The sequence below is a fragment of the Carassius auratus genome, unplaced genomic scaffold (assembly GCF_003368295.1).
Source record: "Carassius auratus strain Wakin unplaced genomic scaffold, ASM336829v1 scaf_tig00214568, whole genome shotgun sequence".
NCBI lineage: Eukaryota > Metazoa > Chordata > Actinopteri > Cypriniformes > Cyprinidae > Carassius > Carassius auratus.
The window spans coordinates 241274-247916 of record NW_020527713.1 but is presented as its reverse complement, the minus strand read 5'-3'; the positions used below and the strand labels follow the sequence as shown (position 1 = coordinate 247916).

General features: G+C 36.7%; 1 long non-coding RNA gene across 1 annotated transcript; it reads right to left on the bottom strand.

Moving 5' to 3' along the window:
* Positions 1–3750: 3750 nt before the first annotated feature.
* Positions 3751–5254, bottom strand: LOC113092324 (uncharacterized). The gene is made up of 2 exons (XR_003287545.1): positions 5143–5254; positions 3751–4117 (listed from the first exon to the last, which is right to left on the bottom strand). It is a non-coding gene; the product is annotated as an uncharacterized LOC113092324 (long non-coding RNA).
* Positions 5255–6643: the final 1389 nt, after the last annotated feature.

The window sequence follows — 6643 nt, the reverse complement described above, 5'->3', positions numbered from 1 at the left end:
AGCGAGAGAAAAGAGGAACTGAAACTGAAGCTCTGAGGACAAATGTGTCTAGCGCTTATGTTGCTTTCTTATAAACCAATTTAAGACATGTCATAATTGTTTGAAATGCAACAGCTCAAATAGACATTTCTGGTTATGCATTTTACTTGCAAACAAAATTTGAGATTTTTGAGAACTGTTTGTTCAAATGGGAGTCAAAAAACCACCAAATTAAGTTGACAGTTTGTTTCTTTATACTGGATTTGATTTGGTTTTTCTGGCTGTACGCTGGTTTGGCTTTACTGTGCCGAATGCTTTGCCACGTTATTGTCTCATATTTTTTTTACAAGTGAGAAACACACTGATCTCCAGCTCTCTGGAGGGTTTTAGTTGAGAGGTGTTGCCCTGAAACTTAAGCTCAGAAGCACCAATCCTGGGCAAAGGCCAACTGGCTTTTTAGCCAATCAACCATATACTATATATATATATATATATATATATATATATATATATATATATATATATATATATATATATATATATATATATATATATATATATATATATTAGAGCCCGACCGATATGGATTTTTGGGGGCCGATGCCGATATTAACTTGAAAAGAGCCGATTTATAAGCCGATATTTTGATTTTGAAAATAAACTGGATATTAGACCCATTTCCTATAAGCTGCACTTACATAACATTCAATGGCAAAATATCTGCCTGTTCTATGTATGTGGGCTGTATAAACCATTTTCCAGAAGGGATTTATGTAAAAAAAAGCCTTAGATTACGGTCTCAATCACTAAACAATTGCACATCAAAAGTATATATTTTTTAACGATCAAAAAACAGTCTGATTTTAAACATTTAACACTTTTACTTTCTTCCAGTTGAAGCTGATTTTAACAGTCTGTGTGTGTACTGTAAATAAATTATAATACTAAAGTTAAAGTTAAAGTATTTGCAGAAGTAGTCCCACACTTTTGCTGCTACATCATTCACCTTTTTCAGCCATCTGTAGGGCAGAAAGAGAGACATAGAAAGAATAAGCATGTGTATTAATAATATCACCATGTATCATTACTCATGTCATCATTAGAATTATAATAATAATAAACAGGGATCTCCTACATAGGCAAAAATGAGAAATATATATATTTTTTTTTATTTGTCAAGCAATAGGTATTAACCTCCTTATATTTAACAATATTATTTCAACATTTTCCTGTTATGTCTGTAAAGCTGCTTTGAAACAATATGTTAGAAAAAAAAAGAAAAGAAAAAAGCGCTTGTTCAGCTCACATTTATTTACATGTCCCCTCTGATTTAATCATTTCTGACGCACCTACTGTAGTTACTGTAACTACACTATATTTGCTCTCACAGACACATTCACAACGGACCCGTATATCTTCTCCTCTTCTCTTTGTGCAGTCTGAATCAAAATGGTTAACGTTAGTGCCATGAACACACCGCTGTCTTTTGAGAAGAACCACCTTCAAACAAGTTAATAGCAAGCATTTAAGGGGCCTGCTAAAAAGGAAGCTATATTAGCGTTAGAGTAACGTAACCAGCCTGAATTCACCAAATTGTTCCCTGGGCCTGAGGGTAGCCTCTTCTTCCTTGCTTCTCTCTTAATTCTCATCAGCAGGACTAGCGCTATCGCTCGCTTCTTACAACGGGACAGATACATGTTTGCTGCTGACCGAAAAGAGGAACAACAGACTATGAAAGAGCTCCCGCTAAAAGTTTTTAAAACTCCGCCTACGCCATAGCGCAGAGCAGGGCAAATCGCGTTGTATCTGAAGGGCAACGCTAAACCCAGCGGCCAAGCGCTGTGCATACCGCGTCCTGTGTGAAAGGCCCATTACGCGGTCATTATGTGGGAAACACACCACAATAGAATAAGCACTAAACGCTAACTTTATAGTTCGACCTCTTATTAACGTTCGCGCTCTTCCACTGATAAACATGGTATTAGCTTTGTGGCTAATCTAATATAGCAATGCATTAGCGGCTGTAAGTGATGTTACAGAATATTTAGAAGTGATAATGATAGGACCGTTAACTAGAACTACCACACCGTTTTTATATACAGTGTATGAACTAAATCTACAATCATTTCACATGACGAACGACAGACTCACCTGGGTGGCTTGGCTGATCGCTTTCTTCTTTGTGGATTTCTGGCGCTGTTGCAACTCTGGAGCTGCCGACCGCCCTCTGGTGGGCAAACTATGCAACACTCATAACATGAGTGAAGAATATGAGACTGTTTCTCATGTTTCATCGGCCGTTATAAACGCCGATGCCGATTTAAATGCAATTAGCTCATATCGGCCGATAATATCGGCCGGCCGATATATTGGTCGGGCTCTAATATATATATATATATATATATATATATATATATATATATATATATATATATATATATAATATACAGTACAGACCAAAAGTTTGGACACACCTTCTCATTCAAAGTCATACAATTTTCAAAGTCATGAAAATAAAGAAAACTCTTTGAATGAAAAGGTGTGTCCAAACTTTGGATAGATAGATAGATGGATAGATACAGTGCCATAGTGAGAGAGAGTTGCGACAACGGAAGTTCGATATTTTTGGTTGTCATGTGATTCGTGTAAACTTAAAATAGTTCCAGGAAGTGCATTGGCGGCCATTCAAACTAAGAGTAGAGTGACAGAACTGCGATTTCTGGTAATAAGGAGTCAATAAATGCATTTATTTTATATATTTATACAACACACCGACATATGTATGTAGCATGAGTATGTAGTTACAGCAATGTTGTTTATAAAATATCAAATCGGGTAATATTTGAGGATGTGTTCAAGTACCGTTATTTTAAAAACGTATTTCATGCTAACGTTAAGTTGTATAAACATGGGTTGCTGTTGCCTTTTTACGTTACATATTGTCCTTTTATTTCATTTCATTTATTTATTTATAACGGGACCATGCACAATTTTTAACATAAAATTCACATTTCATGCATTGCACCGGATTTAGCCAAAGGCTAATTTTCGTCCGTTATTCCACTGATCTCATGTTAACTAATGTCATATTGATGACTTTCAGGTAGAACAGAGACAGGCTGGTGACAGGTGATTTTCAGCTCGCACCGCACTATGGGTCAATTAACTGTTAGCAGCAGTAATTAGCATGTTAAATAAATGTAAAATTAAGCTTACTGTTTATATTTCTTACAATTACATATAGTAATATAATTTTGTATTATAAATAATATATCTGTTATATCTAGTATAATTCTTACAATACTTATTCATGTACACAATATATTCAGGTTTAAAACAACTTAAGCATACTCGTATATAAACATGTACACTGCCATTCAAAAGTAATGATTCTGAAAATTCAGGTTGGCATCACAGGAGTATATTACATTTTAAAATAGAAAACCGTTATTTTAAATTGTAATTATATATTACGAGATTACTTTGTATTTTTATTCAAATAAATACAATTAACTATTTACAGCAATTCATGAATACATTTCTAATAAATTGAATAGCATGCCAAGAATTTTGTATGTGTCCTTTCTTTCATGTTGTCCTTGCATAGTATCCACCATGGTTTGCTGTGCTGCATGGGGATGCTCCACTCGGTCAGAGGAAGGTGTGCGAATGTAGGGCTTCCCCGCTGACATAGAGAGGAGAAAATAATGGTTGGCTCAAGTCAGCAGGGGCAATCTAAATATAAATAAAAATTACAACAACAAAAAATTGTTAGGTAATTATACTTAAATTTATTTGCACTTTTTTACATTGAAAATGATTTACTAGAAATAAGGAACAAGCAAAGCCTTGCAAAACCCAGGGAGCTGAGACTCAGGGTGAGACATTGCAGGGGGTCATCAGTGTTACCTATCAGTGCATTTAACCACCATGTGATATGTACTGTATGTGGGTAGACAAAAAAAAGTTGTCCGTGGAAACTAAACTGAAGTCACTCTGCAGGCAAATTGAAGCAAAGCAATTTGTCATGACCAAAAAATTCAAGAGTGGGCTGAGACCAGATGCTATTCCCAGAATCTTTGTACATCGTCCTGTGGTCAAAAAGAGGAGGGCCCTGCTCCACGATGCACCCCTAGACCTGTGAACATACTAGAAATGGCTACTGATTACAGCTATGTTATTTCAGGTGATTCATATATAATATGTACAAACTTGTACTAGTTGAATTAATGTGATATTTTCAATATTTAAAATTAGCAATACCATGTATTCTGCCTGTATCAGTTTCAAAGGAAAAGAAGAAGAAAAAAGAGCGAGGACACTCAGAGAAGGTAAAGTGACAGTGAAGAAAAAGGACATGGCTAGAGAGGAGAGACAGGGACAGGTGACACTGCCCAGTCAACCAGCAGCAAGTCAGTCAGCAGCCAGTCAGCATTCCAGTGAACCATCAGCCAGTTACCTGGGTCTATTAAAAAAATTAAAGAGACAAGAAAAAAAATATCAAACAATGCAAAGGCAGCACTAAGAAAAATAAAGATCATCACTGATGCTCCATCCCAGAACAGTCCAGTGGCACCACTAATCCACCCCACCAGCACCCACAGTATGTTACTTTTATACACTAACAAGTTTAAGTATATAATACAGTATTATTATATAATATAGACAGGTAATAGTCAATGAATCACAATGACTAAAAACACTCCACCCATGTTTTTGCAAACTCAATTCACTCTAAATTTATATCAATAGGGTGTATTTTATTATTAAGAAATTTAATACGTGTAATAAGGAACAAACGCTATAACCTCATTTTTACCACTTCCACTCACCGCTGTCACACGTTATATTGAACTAACGTAATAGGCTATGTAACGTTAGCTAACTTTCCCCACCCTGCAAAAAAAAATGTTTATACTCCTTTTTTTTCTAATTCCAAACACGATGGATGAAACTGAATTAAGAGAACAGATTTTACAATCAATAGGGTGTTCGTTACTAACTTTATTCAGTTCCAGTCCTGGCCTAATCTGTTAGTTATCTGATAACATCCCTTAAATCTACTCATTTAATGAGTAATACTCTACTAGAAGGTTTCAACTTACAAATTTATTGTTATTTAGATGTACTGGTAATATACAATCGTATATTTTAACGTCTTACCTTTTAAAAGTGCGTCGCAAACGGTTTGTTCTGCTGCATCTCTACGGCGCGGCATCGGTTTGCTGCTACTTCCGGGAACTATTTAGAGGCTCCACGAGCCGCCATTGCTGTAAAAAAAAGCGTTCTCAACTCTCACTCTATATGACTCTGGATAGATAGATAGATAGATAGATAGATAGATAGATAGATAGATAGATAGATAGATAGATAGATAGATTTTTTTTTCTCTTTGGAGTGTTACAAGCTCTTGGTGCATAAAGAAGATCTGTAAAGTTGCAAAGACTAAAGTCTCAAATCCAAAAAGATATTCTTTATAAAACAGTCAGCCACACCCCTCTAAAACAGCTCATTCTAACACACCCCCACATCTCTACTTCACTATGTGGGAAGATTTGCATAACACCGTCCAAATGTTCACACAAAGATATCTACTTCACTCGTTATCTACTTTTTTGGCCTTCCAAAAGAGGACTATATCCACTTCGTCATGCCTGGAACTGATCTGTGCTGGTCGCTAAGGAAATACATCAACTTTACACAGTGGATCGACGGATCAGTTTTCACCCTGGACAATGGTAGTCAGTGATTCGCGGGTAGATCCAAAATGAGCGGGTGCATCCATGGTCGCTCCAGCCAGACAGGGCATAACAGGACTGCATGTCAATAATGTTAATCTTAACTACTGAACAATAGTGTATTTAGATTGAGAGATGGATGGATTTTTTTATGGCTGTCAATGGAGATATGTTTGTTTTCCCCTTACAGAATAGTGTAGTTATAGCATCTGCCAGTAAAGCTAAATAGACTACATTAACAAATCAAACCTTGACCCTTGACCTGTTCCCCCTTTAGCATTTTATAAGCATCTTGCATTGTTTCTATGTAACACTACTTTTGTCATTCATTCTATGTTGTGTATGAAATATCGCACTGTTGTGAACAGAGCCATTAGCAGCTTCTGACTGTGCATCAGAGAGTCTTTAAGGTCCAACTGGAGCTCTGTGGGGGTTTGGAGTGCGTTTCACATGTGAAAAAATCACACGCACTCTTGATGAATGCATTAAAGCGGCAAGATTGACTGCAGCAAGCTGAATATTAGCCTCTGTGGCACCATAACAAAATTATGGCAGAACGTTTACTAAACGCTCACTCAAAGGACCCCCATAATGCCTGAGGCCCCAAATCTCTCCCCGAAGCGTCCCAGCAGGAAAACACCGCCTCTCTAGCCAAGCTGCATTCCTCATAATGGCTTTTTACCTTCCAGACTCACAACCACAGAACTGCGAATATGACTTATTTTAATAATGCGATGGCATATTTCAAAGCATTCAACTGTGCAATTAGAAAAAATATAAAACTCAAGACCTCTCCAGTTTTTCCAGGGGTGAGAAAGCAGCCATGCTGCCCAGAGTGTGTGTGTGTGGGGAAAATTAAATATGTTTGGTTGGAGAAAGCATGCTGGTTAAGGCTCTTTAAAGCACACATTTTGTAACGTCTTCAA